At 42.0% G+C, this 22316-nt stretch overlaps 1 pseudogene across 1 annotated transcript in view; it reads right to left on the reverse strand.

The window, feature by feature from the left end:
• Positions 1-4078: 4078 nt before the first annotated feature.
• The window catches only part of LOC147580158 (uncharacterized), a 243780-nt pseudogene continuing 225542 nt past the window's right edge, over positions 4079-22316 (reverse strand). The window contains exons 12-13 of the transcript XR_015251957.1: positions 7074-7137; positions 4079-5900 (exon numbers count right to left, since the gene is read on the reverse strand). The product of XR_015251957.1 is annotated as an uncharacterized LOC147580158 (transcript). The remainder of the gene's footprint in view (positions 5901-7073; positions 7138-22316) is intronic.

Consider the following 22316-nt stretch of genomic DNA (forward strand, 5'->3'; position numbering starts at 1 on the left):
AACTCCATGTATATTCATGTATTCAGATGCCATCTTGGGGAGGAGCCAGGAAGTGAGGTGGAAGACGAAGGAATCACCAAGTACCTTTATCGAGAAAGGTGGAGCATTAAACCAGGGGACTCTAAATGGTTGCATTGAGCCGCGGTTTAGACCAGATTGGACTTTTAGTTATTTTTCTCCTTGCTACGCAGCAGTTGAAAGTTGACCAAAGATGTTTGTTTACAAATACCAATTTTATTTTTACTCATCTGATAATAAAAGTGAGTAAATTACAACCTCAAAATATGATTGTCAATAACCCTGTATATAGTTAGTTATATTTGAAAACTTCTGGCCGTTTTGGGACGCTGGGAAGATGGTGGGCTGTAGCCTCACATAGATCTAGGTTTGATCTTGGCTCTTGCATTCTGCTCCCTCCCTGTGGGAACTTGAGCAAGTCACTTAACATCTCTGAGTCACGGTTGTCTGTAAAATGGATTTAATACTGCTGACTAGAGTCTTGGTCTGAAATTAAGTGGTGTCTGAATGTAGAGCTGCCCAACGCAGGCTTGTCATGTGGTAAATGCTCGACAAATGTCAATTTTCTTTTCTCCCACACTGAAAAATTTGCACATTGACAAACTGTTTCCTAGTGAATTGACTCCAATTAACTACCAATAAATTGACCTTAGTGTTTGATGGAATCATACACGTTAAAATATTGACAAGTAAGATGTTATTTTTTATATTAATCCAGTTCCAACTATGACCTGTAGATGTCTCTGTGAATCTTCCTCTGTACCCAGCTATGACTAAAGGTACAGAAGACAGCTCAGCCATTTGTGTTAATGATTATTCATAAAGCACAGAGGTTGGTGCCTGAGGAAGGAGAGCACTGGTCACTCTGTCTGTCCACTTAACTTCCTCTGTCCCCCACTCCAGGGTGCAATGAGACTTTCCTCAAATCCCTTTGTCCTGCATCCACTCTCAACCTTAGAGTGGGAGTGTAAGTCAGAGCACAGGACTTGGGGTGGAGCAGCCAAGTTCTTGGTGCCCTTCTGATGTTCCCCCAGCTCCTGTTTAAAGCTGTCATGTGTGGCATTGACCACAGGAAGCTGTTCTCTTGCAACGGACAGGATTTGACTTGCATGTTGATTCAGGTAACACCAGCTGAGTAAGGAAGGGCTTCTGCCACGTCTCCCTGTTTGGGACAAAACATTTGGCATTTGTTTCAACTCAGCCACGCAACTCACAGCACAAGAAATAACCATTGAAACATGAGGGAGAGAGGATTTAGGAAATCATTTGCATGATTATTTTTAAATGACATTTTGTACTCCATGAAAATAGGATTCCTTAGGACCCCATGAAATGGACATAAATACATGTTCCCAGTTTAATGGGCCTGGCCTTTCCTGGGCTGTGTTTTATGTGGCATAAGAGGTTTCTAGTGACTAACGCAATATGGGGCAGTGGTGGGTGAGCAAAGAGAGGAAGGGATGGATCTCCCATCTGCATTTTATTTCATTTTGAAGAAGACAAAATGAAGATTTGCTTTATTCTAGGGTCAGGGCCCTGTGCTTTCTTCTTGACAAATGATTGAGACAATTTGAGTGGAACTGAGTTTGGCATTTTACTTTCTAGATTTCCTCGGCCTCTTTCTGTCTTCTCTTCAGTCCCCTGGAGCGTTGGACTGCCTGGTCTTCTCAAGCAACCCTGAGGGGATTGTGAGCTGGGCTCCTTTCCTCATGGAGTCCCAGGCATCTGCTCCGTCCTCCCTGCTGTCGGTCTCTGTGCACAGTGGTGAGTACGGAGGGATTCGCAGAGGAGAGTGAGACAGAATCTGTGGGTCCACTTGCCTTCGGTGGAGGATGATCTCATCTGCTTGGAGACATGAGTGGAAGCTGTTAACCCCACAGGGTATGTTAGGGCTAAGGTACCTGAAGTCAGTCAGGTGATGAGAGGGAAAGAGACGTAATGCTTGCAAATGTGATGAATAAGAGGATGTTAGGTCCGGTTGTAGCTCTGGAGCCAAGCGAGGGGCAGAACCTGGACTCAAGGTCACAGCCTTTGGTGGGCTTGGCTGGGGCTTGCTCTCCATAGGTGTCCTGTGTGTAGGCTAGTGTCTGCTCAGGATGCTCCTGGGTTATGCCTGTTGCTCGGGGGCAGTTATCCATAGCACCCCCTTTTACTCTCAAAAGAGTCCCTATTTGGATGCTAAATTACATTGTCAGCCTGCCTGTTCACCTCCCTAGATATTGTGTCAGCATTTCTAAGAGGGTACTATGCTTGTCAGTGCAGTAAAACATAAACATAGAGCTTCGAAAGGACCAAGAAGCTGGTCTAGACAGGTCAAGAGCTTTCCGTGAGAGGAAGCGGGCTTCCTAGGTCCTACTATGCGTTCAGTTTTAATTGTATCCAAATTTCTTTTGATCCTTTTTTCTTTCCTTCTGGCTAAAAAAGGTAGTTTTGGAAATCAGTATTATACTGTAAACTGCTTTCTTACTAGACAGCATATTTAATTATTTCTCTATTAATGGAGAGTCATGATGTTTCTAGTCTATGACCACTACAAACAACACATATGCATACACATTCTAGTTTACCGTATTTGTTGCCCCATCTGTAAATGAAGAAATCGTAGGATTGGTGGGGGGGGGGGATTTCAATGAGATAATGCTTATAAGAGCACTTAATATAGTACCTGGTACAGAGCAAATGTTCAGTAAAATTGGCTGTCATAATTATTTAAATATGGATTTCATAAATTATTTTTCCTTCTCTCAGAGAGGTTCATCCCTGGGCCTTCTGACTAGTGGAAATGGTGAACCTATGCCCTTTCAAGGTTACAGGCAGGACCATGGCATGTCTACATAAATTGCCCTCCAAAAGCTTCACTCAGAACCTCACTGAGGGTTCCTGGTGAGGCCTCCAAAGTTTATGTGGTCTAGCTCCGCCTCAGTTCCCAATTTCAAAGTGGCTCTGATGATTTATTCATTTCTGCAGGGGACAAAATACATTTGAATGTTGTCACTGAGATGTTAGACTTCTCTCTCATCTCGAAAGTATAAACTTCAAAACATCCACAGAAGTGGCTGGGAGACGTGGGAGGATGGATGTGCTCCTGGCAAAGGCTCCTGAGCAGGGTGAGGCTGAAGGAGCGGGCCTGCCTCTCCTGTGACGGGAGGTTTGTTTGGAGGGACTCCTGTGGAGACGCGGGTGGCAAGTGGCAGGGTAAAGAGCTGCCTCAACTTTCATGTTTGGAACATGTTTTTCAGATGTCCTTCCCAGCCAGAAGTTATCAATATGACAAAGGGACACCTGTCTGACCTCAAAGGAAGATGACCTCCTGTCCCCTTGATATCTCTCTTACAGTCCAGGGCTTCCAAAAGAGCCATCTCTGGATGCAAACAGATTTTCTCTGTGATGCCTTTTTTTTTCCTTTAAGCTTTGAACAATGTGGCAAAAGATAGAAAAGGAAGCTTTTGCTCCAAATGGACAAGGTTTACTAGAAGAAAAAAAGATCTAAAAAGCTTCTCCGCCACCTGTCCTGGTAAGGTGCAGAGAGGGTTTAACATCATATGAGAAAGCTTGTCAGATAAAAACTTGGCTTGTCAGAATTTTCTCCCTAGTTCCCATCCCACAGAGGCACATCCTGTAGGGTCTCTCCACTGACCGATACCAAAACGCAACAAGGCCAACTAACTCCAAACAGGGTGGGTAGGCCTGAGAGTTTACGGAGCTATTAAAAACTAAGAGAATATGCTGATTCTACCCAACAAAGAAACTGGAAACATTTCAGGAGTCGGGCGGGGGGTGGGGGAAGAGGAACAATGATTTAAGACTTATTACCCATGTTCAATTCTGTCTATGTTCGGAAGACTTATGAAATTAAAAAAATGAAAATATAGAACGCATTTTAATGAAAACAAATTAGTATGTGGTTACTGTGTGCCGACTTAGTGCAAAGCCTCTATTTTTCAGGGCCACAGGAGTGACAGATGGTACTGTTACAGACTGAATGTTATATCCCCCCACCACCAGCAAAGATCATATGCTAACATCCTAATCCCCTATGTGATTGTATTAGGAGGTGGGGCTTCAGGGAGGTAATTAAGTCCTGAAGGTGGAACCATCATGGATGGCATTAGTGCCCTTATTTAAAATAATTTTTTTAAATGTTTATTTTTGAGAGAGAGAGACAGACTGTGAGCAGGGGAGGGGCAGAGAAAGAGGGAGACACAGAATCCGAAGCAGGCTCTGGGCTCTGAGCTGTCAGCACAGACCCCGATGCGGGGCTGGAACATACAAATTGTGAGACCATGACCTGAGCTGAAGTTGGACACTTAACCAACTGAGCCACCCAGGCGTCCCTCATTAGTGACCTTTTTAAGATGAGACATGAGAGCTTGCTCCCGCTCCTCCCCACCATATGAGGGCACAACAGCAAGAAGACAAGTCACCTGCAACCCAGGACGAAGGTTCTCACCAGATACTGGATTTGCTGGCACCTGATCTTTGACTTCTAGCCTCCAGAACTGAGAAGTGTTTGCTGTTCCAGCCACCCAGTCTGTAGTAATTTGTTAGAGTAGCCCAAACTAAGACGGCACAGATGAATTAAATCCACCGACACCCACAACAAACATTGAATTTTGGCTTTTAGTTTTAATTTTCTTCTCAGCCAGAGACTCTAACACAAGTAAGCCAAACCACTCTGAATTTCAGAAACTTTCTTTTCTATCTCTGTCATAGGGAGTTATGAAAATGGCTATTGAAAAATGTGAGCAAAGGGAGAGGCAACAAGACTCATCTGACCACACTGTAGATACCTGTGGAAAGCGGGGGTGACACCAGCTCAGGGTGAGAGACAAATTGCAGATTGGGCTCTTAGCCTTACCTTTGCCTGAAGGGGGATGGGGACCGACTTGGCAGGGACCAGGCACTGGGACAGTTGCAATATATACATTTGCACTTAATCCAACAACAGCCCAGTGAAGTAGAAATTCGTATCTCTGTCTTACAGAAGAAATTAGAGTTCTAAGTATCATGGTCAAAGTCACACATCTAGAAGTGGTGGGACCAGTATTTGAACAAAGAAGAACTGAGGTTCTTCTATTTGCTCTGTAATTTGAACTGACAGATGGTTCTGAAAGGTTCTGCAGGGTGGGAGCCAGAACTGGTGCTCGGGCAAACCAAAGCCACAGGACCTCTGGCATCATGGTGTAGGAATCAGCGAAAGAGTTAGCTTTGTTAGGCAGGAACAAATCATATGCAGAGAGGAGGAGAGACCAGAGGCTGCTGAGGGAAAGGTTTACGTGCAGGATTTACAACTCCAGATGCACGAATCTCCTGCCCAGACCCACTAATGAAAATTGCCAGCAATTTTTGTAGAGTTCCCCTTGTGATTCTGCTGTGCGACAGTTGAGCGTCCTGAAGTAGCATTAAGTAGGATTCTGTTCCTTGCCATTTTACAATCCTACACTGGCCCTTTGTGCTTTCTACTACAGTTTATTATATTTCCTAAGCATAGAAATATAGCAGTTAATTCAGGAGCAAGATAACAAAGAGAAAGGGAATGCAAAGAAGGAATCTGAGGCAATGGCTTATCTCCTCCCAGACCAAGTAAACTGACATTTTTGCAGATATGTTTGTTCAACACTATCAGAGTTTGCTGACGGAATGTAAAATCTCTTCTCCTGGATGGTTGCAAAGAGGATATATTGCCACCTGCCAGCAGGACTCTGTCTTGGAACATTCTTCAGAAAATCTAAACTAATCCTTAATGCTTGGGAAATGTGAATTTGTCTTTAAAAATTTTTTTTAAAATGCAGTCAAGTATCAAGTCTGACCTCAAGGTGGGTGCAGAGGGGCAGAGGTGTACTCAGTGTCTTGGTGGCATTCAGGCAAAACATACTTAACAGCTGTAAAGAAACCAAGAAGAGAGGGTTAGGAAGACCATAAGTGAACATAAGCTATCACTGGTTTTGTCCTTTTCATGGCTTCTATCAACTTAAAAAATATTTTCAGGCACAAAACCTTCTTTTCTTGGTAGGATAAAAATACAGTACTCACATTCCAAACAAGGTGTTCTAAAAAAATTAAAAAATAATAATAAACATAGTGAAGCACAAACCGTTAGAAAACCGTCTTTGTCCCTTGACCCATACTTTGCTTTGAATTGGATATTTTGTGATTCAGGGGACAATTAGGTGGTTTATGAATTTCCCAGATCTTTGTTGTGATGGGCTGTGGAACAGAAAATGATCTATCCGAGTTAAGGCCAGTACAGGTCTTACAGGTCTTACAGTTGAAGTATCCTTGAGCTTTAAAAGATGAGAAGTTGAGTATAGAAGAGTCTAGTCAGTTCATTCTGCAATCCATTGGGAACGGTGGCAAAATACGCATTAGTAAGAGAAGTTGAAAAATTTGAATTTTCAAATTTGAAGTATGATTTCAGGTTTTGGTGTTTTGTCAGGTACTTAGTGAATATACCAATGAGGATAAGGGAACATCCACTTATTCAAAATATTATTCATAGAACAACTCGTCCATGCCAGGCACTGTGCTCAGCACTGAAGAGGAGAGAGCCCTCGCCTTCGTGGTCTGTTTTATTCTCTCCAGGATTCATTCTTTAGGACAATAGTCAGTTGTATTTTTCAGAACAAGCCTTTACCCTTGAGTTATGTGCTGTCACTTATGGCCTGATACAGAGCTACTAATAGCTCTGAGGGTACCCTGCCTCAACCATCTATCCAGGAATACATCTGCTTCACCAAGTATCCAAAAATATGACTGAGGCTCCTGTTCAGAGTACTAAGTCTAGGGTTCATGATGGAATTTTCCATCCTGAAGAAGAGCTTAAATCTTAATTAGGTCTCCTCTGTGGTTAAAACAAAACAAAATTAAAATCAACCTATAAAGTTATCAAAGTACTTTGATAATAGTACTATACAATATAAAATCTGTATTAGTCAAATTACCGTTCTCACTCATGGCCTATGAGGTTTATATATAAATTAAAAAAAAAAGTTTCCTGCCACTTGAAGTAAAGGCATAGTAAGAAATCAAACCAAAGCATATCTGGAAAAGCCTACCTGGTGACTCTTAGGATCCACAACTGACATGGAGTCAAAGAGGTCAGTGTGATATCTCAGCCTGCTAAAAAGAAAATCACATTAATATCTGGGAAGGGTGCCTGTGTATGGGTGGAAGCAGGGTGGGACTGCGGGTTAGGGAGGGCAGCAATTATAGTCCTTCATCAAGTCAGGGGAAACCCAATGGAATTCGGGGCCATGTTTCCAACTTAAGAGATTTGCCTCGTCAGTTTTCCAAGAACATTGTCTAAGTTGGTGGCTTGTTTATTTATATCTTGGATTTATGGATCAACTTTCCTCCAGAAGGGCTCTCTGCTAAATTTGAACATAGTTTAGATTTCTTCTTCCTGTCAAGTCTCCTACCTCAAAAGAGAGCCTTGTTGTCCTGCTGTGTGTAATGATGGCATTTGTAACCCCATTTGACACGTACATTTATTGTTGCATATTCATGCATGTTTTTTGGACGAAAATTGAGAAGAGATTGACAACAATTTTCTGGTGGACACAATGTGTTCTTTCTTGCTCTGTAATGTGTTTTTCCATTTGCTCCCTGCTCCGCCTCTTGGGGAAGATTATTTTCCTTTCTCATCACCTGTGTTTCCTTCTCGGCCTTTCTGGCTGCTCATCTGGGCTGTTTTCCACCTTGCAAACGTTTAAACAACTCACAAATTCAAACTTCTCTGGTCACAATTTTGAAATCACAAATTAAATGGGTCTGTTAGCTCAATAAACTCTCTTCACTTTAAAAAAAGAAGTAAAAATAAAAAAGGATTAACAGGCACCTGGAAGAGAGCTTTATATCTTGGCAAGAAAAGATTAGGCTTTTCTCAAAGGCATCATGGGATTTAGTGAAGAAAAGATGCTATAGAACTGGCCAAATATTAATAATGAGATGGCCAAAGCCATCCTAATTATTTGTATGTGTCCATGCATGTTTGTGGGCCCAGAGAGAGCTAGTAGTTAGGGGACCTTGCACTATAGTTCACAGGACTCTGCTCTGCTGTGTGGATGCAGCTGCCAGTAAGACTCTTCCTCTGTAATGATTTCCCACTCCTCTTTACAGAAGGTAAACTTCTAGGCTTTTAGACTTCTAGAATATCGGAGACTTCTAGAACATTCTGTGGTTGGGTTACCATTCTATAAATTAAATACCATGTGTGCTCATGCTTGGGAGAGAATGGGTCGCCACACTGCCAAATGCTTAACTTTCATTTTCTTTACTAGATTTACATGAGTTTCTGAGAACAATGGGAACCTCCAGGAGGGAGCCACTTGCCTTGTGAAAATGTCACTCCTTACTTCTACACGGGAAGCCTGGGCCATCCAGGCTCTTGCAAGCCTTTTGACACCAAGCCTTCTGTGTCCTCCTGGTAGCAGGTACATTCAGGCTGAATCTGCAAGTGGGCCAAATCAGTAGAAGAACAAAGTCCACAGAAGCTGATTCCTCAAGAAAAGGGTTACTGAGTGGGATATGTTTTGTCTTTATATCCCTAGCGCCTAGCATAGTGCCTGGCATGGAATAGATACTTAAGAACAGTTTGCCAAATGGCTGAATGAATTTGAATGACTGCTTTCAATGGCATTGCCAATGAAGACAGTTGGCTTGACTGCCTTGTGGCAAAAAGAGGGCCTTTTGAGAGAATCCTAGGCCTCATTAATCTATCTATACAGTTTAATACAGGTGAGTACTTCTTAAATGTCACTGAGCACTTTTTTGAAATCACCTGATTCATTTGTACTCTCCACCTACCCAACTGGGCCTAGAATGTAAGTTCCAAGAGAGAAGGGACATTGCTTGTCCTGTGCATGGCTCTACCTTTAGCTCTTAGAATGGTGCTTAGGGACAGAGAGGAGCCCTCAAAATGTGACAGAATTTTCTGCTGACTAGTATTGCCCAAGTTGCAAATGGCTCCAAATCATTCCATGTACTGAAACCAAGTGGTGGCTTGGGGTGGTGGCTCTTGTGTTGGGCTTGGGATCTTCTGTCACGGGCCACATTTTCATCTGCTGATGAGCCTGGCTTCCACCCCCGTCCAGGTTCTGAGCTGACCTGCATCCCATACCAGCTCACTGGATTGGAGCAGGTGTACAAATTCTGCGGGTTCTCCATATTTTCTCAAAGTTCAGTTTTTAAGATATAGAGTCTAGCATTCCTTTGTTTTAGTCACTTCTGTTCTTATCATATTTCAAAAAATCCATAAAATGCCAGAGTTCAAAGGTGCAACTTCTCTCAAGTAGAAAAATGCTTGACTAATGTCTTTGACAAAACCGTTTTCTCTGTGCCGCTGGGTTAGGATGGGTCTCATAAACCTCCCAGACTTCAGGCTCAAAAAGAATAACTTCCAGACTGCAGGCTGCCTGCAAGATTTCCCCAGGCCTCTGGAATGTCCTTTATTTTATAGTTGCTTCCTCAGTCTCAATTATGAACCTACTTTCCGTGACAGAGAGGGAGAAGCTAAGAGGGTGAAAGATATTTGCATAAAATGCCACGGTTTACAAAACTATTTCATATGTTATCTTTTAAAAATCTTTGCCATTAAACCGTGAAATATGTGTCATCTCAATTTTAGAGATGAGGAAATAGGGGCTGACCGAGGTTAAATAAGGCATTGACCATTATGTTAGATGTTATTTGAGCCCAAGTCTCTTAAATATGACCCTCCATGTCTTTCCACTCCTAAGTATGTCATAAATGAGTCTCCAAAGTTTCCTAGGTTTTTTGTTTGTTTCCTGGTTACTCCCCTGTGGATATTGTGGTTCCCCAAATTTGTTAAGCTGGTTCACATCTTTAGGCCTCTATACATTGCCATGCCCTCTGCCTAGAAGAACTTGACCTCTCCTTTATTAAATTGTTTAGATAACTCCTGTTTATCCGCCCCCCCCTCCAAATCTGAGCTCAAGACATGAGAGCACAAGGCTGAGTCAGCCGTGGAATCACACTGTCTGGGTGCAAATTTTGGTGGTGCCATTTACTCGCTGTTAAACCTGGTGTGGTAGCTTAACCGCTCAGTCCTTAGTTTTTCCATCTATATGATGGGGAAATTTTTAATGTTTATCTTCAAGGGCTGGCAAATAAGGAATGTAAATACCACACTGCTTAGAGAGTATTCAGTTTGCTGCTGCTCCCCCACCCTCCAATTTTATTTATTTATTTATTTATTTATTTATTTATTAAAGTTTATTTATTTATTTTAAGCATAAAGGCTGGGGAGGGGTAGAAAGAGAGAGAGAGAGACAGACAGAATCCCAAGCAGGCACCATGCTGTCAGCATAGAGCCTGACTCAGTGCTCAAACTCATGAACCATGAGATCATGACCTCAGCCGAGATCAAGAGTCGGATGCTTAATCAACTGAGGCACTCAGGTGCCCCAAATTTAGAATCATATTACCAATCTCCCCTGCTTCTCTAAAATTGCTTCTTTTAAAAAAAAATTTTTTTTCTTAATGTTTTTATTTATTTTTGAGACTGAGAGAGACAGAGCATGAGCAGAGGAGGGGCAGAGAGAGGGGGAGACACAGAATCTGAAGCAGGTTCCGGGTTCTGGGCTGTCAGCACAGAGCCTGACGTGGGGCTCGAAGTCACAGAGTGTGAGATCATTACCTGAGCTGAAGTCTGATGCTTAACCCACTGAGCCACCCAGGCACCCCTCTCTAAAACTGCTTCTTGATCATTCTGGAGTTTCCAAAATATCACCCATCCACGGAGAGAGGGAAATGGAGAGAACTGAGGGCAGGGGGGCAGGGAAGAGAGAAGAGTATAGAGTAAATAGAGAAAAACATCAGATATGGAGAAAACTTTGCCAGCTGAAGGGAAAGAAAGAATATGAAAATAAATGTATCAGTGTAGTTCTGGGAAGGGTTGGGGAAAGTAGAAGAGAAAAATAGCTAAAAATGACACCGCCTGTCCTGGCAGACATGTCCTGGCTCAGAAGCATCTGCTCTGCATCCAGGAACCAGCATAGGGGTCTGGAACCCAACACAGCAGCTCTGAGGGAAAAGGAAAATATGAGAAGAGCTGGCTTGAGAAGGAAGGAGGATGACAGGAATCATCTTTGTATAAATCCAAGTGGCAGTTGAGATGTATTTATGTTTTCAGGAATTAGTGACTTTTGTTTTTTTGAAAAAAAAAAAAAGGACAACACGTTTTTTTATACACTTCTTTTGCTTAGCAACAAGACCCACAAAAGGCATGTGTTCAGCCAGGATGTCAGTTGCTCAGCTCATTAAAATATTAAGTGAAACATTGATGACAATTACATAGCACAAGCCTTTTTGTCTGCCAAAGTGTGCCTTTCAGTGCATAACAAAGTAGGTCAAAAGTTTGTTTTGTTATTTTATTGTTGCTTTTTATCTTAGACTTTTGATGGAGTTTCCTTTTAGTAGGTAAAATGGTTGTCAAGTTTGGTGGAGATAATTTGAGGACAGGGACACTTCAGTGACTTAGATATCTACTTCTGGATGACAAAGAAAGGCTCCCTGAACTTCTCTCTGAGATGTCATCTATTTAAGAAAGATTTCTTTGGGCCTCTGTATCCTAGGTCTTGTGTTGGAAATACAGTACTGAACAAGATAGATACGAACCTCATCCTCATAATGATACCTTTAGCTCCTACTCAAGTCTGTTTATCTGGGCAATACCTTATGTTCAAAGCTCTCTCCCAAACACATAAAACATACACTTCTTAAGTCTTCCTCTGCCAAATTCTGCTATGAGAATTGAGTGTTGGTAGTCACTGAGATATTGATGGGAAAGGACAGTTATGTAAGTCACCTTCCCGTTGGCATTTGTATTCGGAATATATAAAAGTATACTCCTAGAATTACACAAAGCTTTAACACACAGGACCGATTTCTTCAAGTGGGGCTTCAGGCATACATGCTTTCATTTATGTGGTACTCCCATGGGCGTACCCTTATTGTGATGGGTATAATATAGAGTTAGCATTTATGGAGTGCTTACTAAGTACCAAGGAGTGTGTTAAACATTTTCAATGAAGAAACTCATTTCATCTTTAAATTCTATAAGATGTGAAGAACTGCAAGGGATCTGAGATTTTGCTTTATTGGCAAACTTCTGAGGCCTGGCAGAAGACATAAGCCTCCTGAGAACGAGACAAAGGACTTTATCACTCACGACTCAGGCTAAAGCATGAGTTTCAGCCTATTTGTGTAGTTCTTCTGGCCCCGCAGTTCCATGGAGACGCCAGCACACACAGTGGTCTGTGTTGTAGGAGCCCTAAGAGGAGCCCTAAGCTTAGTAAACTTAAATCTTTTATCGTAGACAGTAGGTATGCCTGCCCTTTGCTTTGAGGGAGACACTATTTCTGTGTCCCAAGGCTGTTTGCTATACAAAATCCTCAAGAAGGTAGCCTAGAACAGAGGGCAGTCAGTGTCTCCATAAGATATGTAGCAATACGAGAGACTTATGGAGAACTCATGTCCCAAAAATAGACACTGTGAACATCCTCATAGTACACTAATGAGTCTATGACTTAGGGAGGGTAAGTGACTTGCTTAAGGTCATTAAATTAGTACACATGTGACTAGCATTTGAACTAAGCAGTCTGATTCCAGAATACATGCTCTGCATGAGTAGTGTTTTAGTTTACGTCTCCTGGAAGCTGAATTTGTGGGTGTGCCTAGGAGGTATTTGGGTACACACCAAAAGCTAAACTTGTCTGGATGGCACCTCTTACCCGCTTATTAATTTTCATGTTTTAAACCATCATGCCACTGAATTAAATCTAATGTGTACACAGATAGGAGTTTTGTGTTACAAAAAAGGTTGACCACCTCTACCTTGGTTGAGTTTGGGTAAATTGCTTAACCTCTTTGATTCTCTATAAAATAGAAATGACAATACTTTCCTTTCCATCAGTTTTTCTACATAAAATCAAACAAAAACCTCCTTTGGCCTTACATTTCTATTCTGTTATCACCCTATGTCCTACTTTTCTTTCATAGCGAAACTTCCTAAGAATTGTCTCACTGTTGTCTCTACTTTTCCATCTTCCTTTGACCCTATAACAGTGTGACTTCTATTCTTATGACTTCCATGCATATTATTTTCACTAAGGTTACCAATGAGTGCCTTCTGGATAAAACCAAAGAATATTTCTCAGTTATCTCTCAGCAAAATCCAACATTGTCAATCACTTTCTCCTTGAAACACTCTTTTCCTTTAACATTTATTCATTTTTGAGAGAGAGATGGAGTGTGAGGGGGGAGGGGCAGAGAGAGAGGGAGACACAGAATCTGAAGCAGACTCCAGGCTCTGTGCTTCGGCACAGGGCTCAAACCCACAAATCGTCAGATCATGACCTGAGATGAAGTTGGATGCTTAACCGACTGAGCCACTCAGGTGCCCCAAACATTTTTTTCCTTTAGTTTCCAAAAATTTGCCTTCTACCTTCTTGTTGCTTCATTCTCTGTTTCCTGTGGAGCCCTTCTTCTCCCTGCCCTTTGCATGTGTTGTCCCACAAGGTTCTATTCTAGAGCCTCTCTTTCTTTCTCTACAAATCTTTTGTATATCTTATGTATTTTCATGTTTTCAAGTACCACCAACCACATATGCTGATGAATCCTCTATGTTTATCTTTAGGCTGTACTTTTTCTGAGATTCAAATCCACATACACAACTGTATCCCAATTATTTCCACTTGCTTGTCTGACAAGCATATCCCACAACATGTCCAATAAAACTCATTATCCTTCTGCCCATATTAGTTCTTCTGTATTAATGATGGAATCTCCATCCGCTCAGTAGCTCAAGCCAGAAACCTGGACATGATCCTTTCCTTTTCCTTTACCCTCATCTCTCATAGTCTACCAACCACGTCTTGTTGAGTATTTCTTAAATACCTTTCTTCTCCATGTCAATGGCCATTTTTAAATTAGACCACCATCATCTCTCATCTCAATTACTACAGCATTCTCCTCGTCAACCTCATTGATTAGGCTTGCTGGCATTCTTCAACTACAACTGAACTGATCACATCATTTGCTTGATTATAATCTTTCAATAGGTTTACACTGTCCTCCAGCTCAAGTTCAAGCTATTTATAATGACCCTTTGTGATGTGGACTCTGCTCATCTCTCCAGCCTCACCCTTCCCTCTCCCTGTTGTGTCTCCCATACACTTGATGCTCCATTGAAACAGAGCTTCTTCTGGTTCCTCAGGTGGGCCATGCCCTTTCTCACCCTGGGCCCATGTGTACCTGTGATCCTCTTAGCTGGAAAAGCGCTTCCCACACTTTTCACTCATTTACATCTATATCTGATCTATAAAGCTCCTGCTAAGTGTACTCCCTGTATGCTCTGCTCTGTATTTACCCGATCATCACATTTGCTACATTCGCTGCATTATAACTGTCTATTTATCAGTATCTCCCACTACAATAAACTCTGTGAAAGCAGGGGCCTTGTTTGTTTCACAGGTATTCTCTGTTCTTAGCAGAGCCTGGCACATAGTAAGAACGCAATCCACATTATTTATTGAATAAGCAAATGTATGGAAATCACACATTAGCTTGTTTAATAAGTGCTTCTCTTTAGCCAGAATTAATAGAACATTAGAATTTTTAAAGTGTTGGGATTACCATGGGTATGATCTACACCATTGTTTTCTGTCTGTATTTAGGAGCCCTGTAGCCCCACTGGGGGAACTTAGTGGCTTTCAAAATGGAAGGAGGGGAGGGAGGACAGAATGGTGAGAGAGACTCATTGGGCAGAACTCTGGGTCCCTACATGGCTTTAACCAGGGAAGCTCAGAATTTTTTTTGTTTTATGCATTGGGGTGGCATATTATATTTTATATGGGGGGGGGGGAGGGAGGAAAAAATGAAACCAAAACCTTGCTATAAGTAGACTATCAAAACATGTCTTATTTTAAAGATGGTTCTATAGTTACATAAGGAAACCATTAAACATTTGCTTTAAAAGATATAATAAAGGCAGGAGTGCCTGGGTGGCTCAGTCAGTTGAACATCCAACTTCGGCTTGGGTCATGATCTTATGGTTCATGAATTCGAGTCCCACATTGGGCTCGCTGCTGTCAGCACAGTGCCCACTTTGGATAGTTTATCCCAGTCTCTCCCTGCCTCTACCCTGCTCACACTCTCTTTCTGTCTCAAAAATAAATAAACATTAAAAAAATAAAAGGTATAATGAAGGCAGATATTGTGGTCACTACAGCACAGGATATATTGGTATTACCAAGAAAGGGTATATTGTCCTCTTAAAAACTCTCCTGATATGATCGGGTTGTATATCCATAGCTTTATGTCTCTTAAATCAATTAAATTAAATCATACTACCAACTGACATCTGATTATTAACAAGACTGAGAATTTTCTTTACTATTACGTTCCCTTCTGGGTATTTCTATTGTTTTAGAAAACTGTACCTGCATACAGTAGGACTTTTTGCTGAGCAGACAAGGAGAAACCTAGACAATCAGACTTTTAAAAATTAAATTAAACCTAGTACTAGTAATTTGCAATACTAATCTGCTACTTCTGCTGATGCTTGGACAGGGGTTTTGTACATTATATTTCCCTAGTGAAATTCTGCCTATATCTTCATGTCCCACTTTCCTAACATTGGAGATGGCAACATGTTAGACAAAACTATTACTGCTGTGAGAGAAGTTTTAGGAGACAAATATTTTTCTATCATTCATTCAAAAATATTTTTTCAGAGTCTGCTATGTGCCAAGCACCTGCAACATTTTCTAGTGTTTGGAGATATATGAATGGAACAAAAAAATAAGGCTCCTGCTGTTATAAAGCTTATATTGTGATGGAGGAGAGAGAGAGACAGTAAATAAGGAAACAAATAAACAACATAATTTTGAAAAGCAATGAGCTGTATGAAGCCAGAAAAATGATAATGTGCTGGGGATTGGCATTCTGGGAGGGTGGGGGTGCAGTGGGACTGCCGGAGCCAAGTGGCCTCTGAGCTGAGCTGAGTGATGGGAAGGAACCATCCATGTGAGGAAATAAGGACAGAGCCTTCCAACTGAAGGGAGCAGTGACAGAAAATGTCCACCCGGTGCGTCTCCCAGAGGTCCTCTAGTGGCCAGAGCCTGAGGTGGAAGAGAGGTGCCAGGCCTCCCTAGGCCTCTTCAAACACCCGGGCCACATGGTTTGCTGGGAAGGCCCACAATTGCCCACATATGTAGGATCATCATGGAAAAATGAGTGAAGAAACAAAGAGGAGGAGAGTTACCTGAGTTCTTTTAGAAGGAATTATGTGTTTTGGTAAAATGTCTATCTTTTCATTTTAAGACATAAAACCAAAATAATCTTAAAAATGAGGGGCGCCTGGGTGGCTCAGTCGGTGAAGCGACCGGACCCACCAACTCTTGGTTTCAGCCCAGGTCGAGATCTCCCTGGCTGGTGAGTCCCCACATCAGGCTCTGTGCTGACAGCCAGGAGCCTGCTTGGGATTCTCTCTCTCTCTCTCTCTGTCTCTCTCTGTGCCCCTCCTGCACGTGTGCTCTCTCTCACTCAAAGTAAATAAACTTAAAACAAAAACAAAAACAAAAACAAAAACAATGAAATCCCCCAACAACAAAACATGCCCCTAAATATTATGGGAATTTAATTGGAACATGTGGTCATCTCACTTGGCCACTAGAGAGCAGCATTGCCCATCAAATGTATAGGAAGGAAGTCGCTTCAGACTGCCGTTTAGAGGGAGAAAATCAATCCCACAAGTACATCTCTTCTCCCATCTCGGTTTCCCGTTTTTAACTCGATCTTCCCCATAATCCATCCTTTAACTTCCTGCCATCCCCCTCTCCAAGAACACCGTCTCATTGTTCTGGCTAAGCTTTATGTTGAGAGAAAAACCTCTGACTCACAGGGAAAGATAAAAGCAGCACATTTAACATGGTTGAAGTTGTTTTGATCCTAGTTTCAGGGTAGACTCTTTCTGGGCAACAATGGGAGTCTCCAGGGCCTCTGGGCAGTGGTTGGCTCATTCTGCCCAGTTCTGAAGCATCAGACCCATTGTTTGCTGGGACAGTTTAGCATTTTTAGCCTAGGGAACAAGGAGCTTTGTTCCTTCTGTGTATTGTTAGATTGGTGGTCAGCTGGTAGGTTTAGTGGCCTCCTTGGGCTTAGGGACCTTGCTCCTTTCTTTCTGAGCAGCCCCAGCTCTGGCCACCAGCTGGCAGGTTTCTTGTTCTACATTTTAGCTTTCTTTTCAAATTGGGGACTTTTATGAAAACTATGCAGGAGAATTAGATCAACAAGGGAAAAAAAGAAGAGAAAGAAGTGATAACATTTTACCTGTAGCTGCACAGGCAGAGTGAACATAAGATTTTTACACATGATGTAAGAATTGTATGCAAATGAAATGTGAGAATTTATATTATGGACCGTTTCCTTCTAAAGAAGGATTTGAGGCGCACATCAAGACGCATGCAGAGTAATTTATTCCTTCAGTATATATTGAGTGCACTCCATTTATATGGAAACCAGGGGTATATAGGTGAACAAGGCAGACATGGGTCATACTGGTATGCAGCTTCTTTTGTAATTAAAGAAGGGTATGAATGAGATCAGAAATCATACAAGAAAGTGTGTGTGTGTGTGTGTGTGTGTGTGTGTGTGTGTGTGTGTGTGTTGGGAGGTGATGCAGAGCTGGAAGAATCTTAAAGATCACCATCTCCAATATACCATCATTTTACAGAGGAGGAAATGGTGGTTCAGAAATATCGTGACTGATTCAGAGATGAAACAATTAGGTTATTTGAGCACTAAATTTCCTCTGAGCAAACTGGGAAACACTCTGGGTTACTCAGCTGTGAGCACTTGGTGAAAGGAAAGTGAAATGTCTGGAAAGGGGGGCCGTTAATTTATGGAGGAATAATCATATGGATTCTTATAGCATGGACATGGAGGCACAATGAAACATTCTTCAAATGACTACTTAAAATTTGACATAATGTAATCTAATGACGTAGGATAGAACCAAAAGAATCTGGAGAAATGTTTGACTGTTTTAAAGTCCAGCATTGAACAACCAGTCAATGAATATGATTACTCAAACTCTTCCAATGAACCCACTCCCCCCATCAGGCTGCCTGATCCAATTGGCTTATGTATGTATGTATGTATTTATTTAATTTCTATTTTTTTAACGTTTATTTATTTTTGAGAGAGAAAGAGAGCGAGCGAGCACGTGAACAGGGGAGGAGCAGAGAGAGAGAGAGAGGGAGACACAGAATCTAAAGCAGGCTCCAGGCTCTAAGCTGTCAGCACAGAGCCTGACGTGGGGCTCAAACTCACAATCCGTGAGATCATGACCTGAGCTGGGGTGGGATGCTTAACTGACTGAGCCTCCCAGGCACCTCAGCTTTTTTTTTTAATAGCATGTTTCTGGGCCCTAAATTATGTGTCTGGGTACCTCAGTATCCACTTATTGCTTATGGATACTTGTCTTAAAGGAAAGAAATAGAAGGGAATACTACTGGTAAGAGAAAGAAACTGGGAGGTTGGAATGTGTTGTCTTACTTTCATCAGAACATAAACTCCTAAAGCTAGAAGCGTGTTTTGGATCTTTGGTTCTGCTGGTGGCACACGGTGTCCAATAAAAATTAACCCATCAATCAACAGGACAGAAAATCCTATCCTGCCGGAAGCAATGCCTCCTGTTTGCCCCCACAGAAAGCCAATTAGAGTGTTAGGATGTTGTAATGGATACCGAAGCCAAGGAAAGTGGGGGAAAAGATGCCCTGAAACATCAAACAAGAAATAAAACCAAATGGGGAAAAAATGGATGACAGGGAAGTATTCAGGGAAAGCTACTACCCACTTCAGTCTCTCCCCTGGATGGTCTCGGTCAGTGTATCTTCAGTGTAATGGAGGTTTGACACGGTGGCATCTTGGGTGCACCATTTCCCTCCCAGGAGATGCTCCTCAGGGCAGGTCTAGGAGGCACCGTCCATCTTCCTAACAGCCCACCCCCAGGGCGCTCACTGCAGTCTTGCCATTTACCACCATCACCACCCTGGCTCAGCCTCACTGGGTCAGAAAACAAAAGAACAGTTCATCTGAGAAGGGATTAACAGGAAGCTGGTGAGAGAGGGAGAGAGAGAGAGAGAGGCAGAGACAGAGAGCTGTTGACTTCAGAGAAGCAAGGGAAGGGAGGAGAGTGAGACAGGTGAACTGGGAATTCTTTCTGTCATCAGCCCTCCTGAGAATTGATTAAAGCCATGAAGCCTTTCTTCAGAACACAAACATGCATATGCACACAGTTTTGCATATAATTTCAGACTCTTCCTTACACACAAATACACCTTTTGTTTGAAAAACTTCAACTCTAGAAGCTATAAATTTCCAAATAATAACCAAGAAATTCTGAAAATTCTTCAATCGTGGCAGCTTTTTTCATATTAAAGAATTTTCTTTTTCTAATTGTAGCTCTGTATGTTTCAAATGCATTGTTTTAGAAGCAGTTCCTTGAATAGAAAGAGTGATCAAAATGGACAATTAATAGGATAAAAACACTTCCTTTTCCTCATGTAGCAAAGCACACCTTATTTGAGGTGTCTACATATTCGTTTACCTGAAAGTAATTTTGTTTAGAAGAAAAAAGGCTTTATTACCAAATTCTACGGGAGCTCAGATCGAGTAATATTTGACTATTCAGTACTCTTTCGGAGAAATAGAAACACAAAAGAAAACAAGTCTCATCAGCGTATTAGGCTCCTGCATTCTCTGTCCTAAACGGAGGGGAACATCTTCAAATCCAATGAAAGCCATGCTAAGTACAAATTGTGTGTCTTCCGCTGCATTATCAGGTGAACACAAGGCTCACTCTGATCTCTTAAAGGCAGGTCTGTCCAGGTTTTGAAACCACGCAGAGGACAGGTTTGCACCTGAGGAGGGAGCACTGAGGCAGCCGTGTCTGGATGGCGTGCAGCCAAAGACACAGCAGAAAGGCTCTTCACCTGCCCCATGACCACTCCTTCGCACGAGTCAGTGAGTGGGGCAGCAGAAGGGGCAGAGGTAACAGCTGGCAAAGAGAAAATGTGGGAGGAAGTGAGGGGAAATCAATAACACAGAGATGAAAAAATAATGTGCTCTCCATGCCATAAAGGAAAATCATGACGAAGGCCCAAGTTAACTCCCATAATGCTTCCAAGGATCAGAGAAATGACATTGTCAAAATACAACATTAGTTTTCTGAAGCCTACAGGCTGAATTTTATTTATTTAAAGTTAACTCCCATTTTAATACAGAAAAAGAGCACACATTCTACATCAAAGGGAGAAAAACTTTTCCTAATGTATCCATTTCTCTTCTGAAGTACACAAGCTGTCGCCATATAATGCTTTGTGGTGTTTTCTCAACTGTGCTTGCTTTTGCTTTGCATCAGGAAATGCATGGTAAACAGACTCAAGCCCGGCTCTGCTATTTCTCAATGCCAAAATGGCAACTGTTTGATTTTGTGTGTGTTTTTAAATGCATTGTTAGTTTTAACTAAGATCTATATATGCCCTGTGAATACTGTTTCAAAGCAGGAGAGAGAAAGAGAGAGAGAGAGAGAGGGAATTTGAATCACATATAGATATGAAATCAGTGCTTGGTAAATTGTGTAAAAGTGTGAACTACAAGTTGCCGAGTGGATTGGGCTGGGGTAGCTTCTGGGGCATAATTCAGTTTTCTGTAGTGATCATTTCATTCCCCTTGGACGTTCAGTTGATGGTTGCTTGGGTCTGGTCAGAACTTGACCTCTTGGTGAGGATAGCACTGCCTACAAGCTTTCTGGATATTGTTACCATAGCTGTGAGAAAAGACCAAAATTACCATCTTTCTGGGTTGCTGGTCTTCTCACCTTTCTTCAGATGCACTTGCTCATTTCTGAGTCTGAGCCTTAGCTAGATTTCTGTGTGTAAGGAAGTCAATTTTAGTAAAATATAGTGGGTAAGACCATGAACCCTGCAATCTGATAGCCTGGGTTCAACTCCCTGATGTGACATTTACTAGCCATGAGATAAATTTCTGTACATCTCCATGCCTTAGTTTCCTCGCCTAAAAATGGGGATAAGATTACTTTCTTCACAGGATGTTAGGAGGAATAAATAATATATGAAAGTTGTTTAGACTAGTACCCAGGGAGTAAGTTTTTAGTACTTGCTGTAAATTCTTTATCATAAGTGATGGTGATTATTATTATTTTTCTGGTGACAGCATTACAGTTTTTTTCCTCTGGGGAGCCACCTCTCTTCCCTAATCTTGTTTTGATATGGCTCAGATGGTGCTATCCCCACTTGCTTCTGTTCCAAAGCTGGAGACATAATCCAGACCTGGCCAATCAGTTAAGTCCAGTCTCCTTGCTACCATGATTGACTCAAGGATGGGAAACGGATATAAGTGGGTCCAATCAGAGTAAATCATAGGAGTTTGTTTGGAACTATTAGAGAAGAGAAGTGGGTAAGACCCTTACCCCTCTGTACGTGTAGGACGAAAAAATGAGCTCATGGAGGAAGCCACTGTGATGAGACCCAACCATTGTCTTTTGTGCTGAGTGGTTAATGGACTAAACTATAAACCTGGCAGCAACTAGGTGGAGTCAGTCAGTCTGAGACAAAAGCCAGTGCGGAGGAAAGCAGAGCCAAGAGGGGGAGACAAACTAATTCAAATCATAGAACCCCATGACTCCAGCCATGTGGAAGCCCCATGACCACTCCTTCTGCATGAGTCAGTTGTACTGGCCTTCTGTCCTTGGGAACTGAAAGAGCCACACCGCTAATCAGGCTTCCACAAGACACTTCTGGTCTCCTCTACCTATTCCAGTTAGATCCCCTCAGGACAGAGTGCAAAGCTCACCTCTTCTGGAAGTTATGCCTCGTTTTCTAAGTTCCCACAGCACTTACTATCTGTGCCATCTATTTAATACTTATTACCCACATTAGGAAGTTTACCTTTGCAAATGCATTTACTGCATCTCTCCAATTCCATGGATTGGTTTCACGTTGGACTGTTTGGTGATCTCCATAACCACTATCGCATCTGGCATTTTGCAGCAAGTTTACCAGATATATGTTGTTTGAATTCCTTTTATCCTCTATACCCCTCAGAAATGGATTCTATACCTAGTACACAAAGGAATGTAAGTGGAGGACAACATGAAGTGAACTGGAGACGGGGTACTGTAGGGTCGTTACATGCAACCCCTTGTCCTGTGTGAAGAGCACAGTAGAATGTGAACTTGTTTATATGCTTCC

The sequence above is a fragment of the Puma concolor genome, chromosome B3 (genome assembly GCF_028749965.1).
Source record: "Puma concolor isolate L17-30 chromosome B3, mPumCon1.1.hap2, whole genome shotgun sequence".
Classification (NCBI taxonomy): domain Eukaryota; kingdom Metazoa; phylum Chordata; class Mammalia; order Carnivora; family Felidae; genus Puma; species Puma concolor.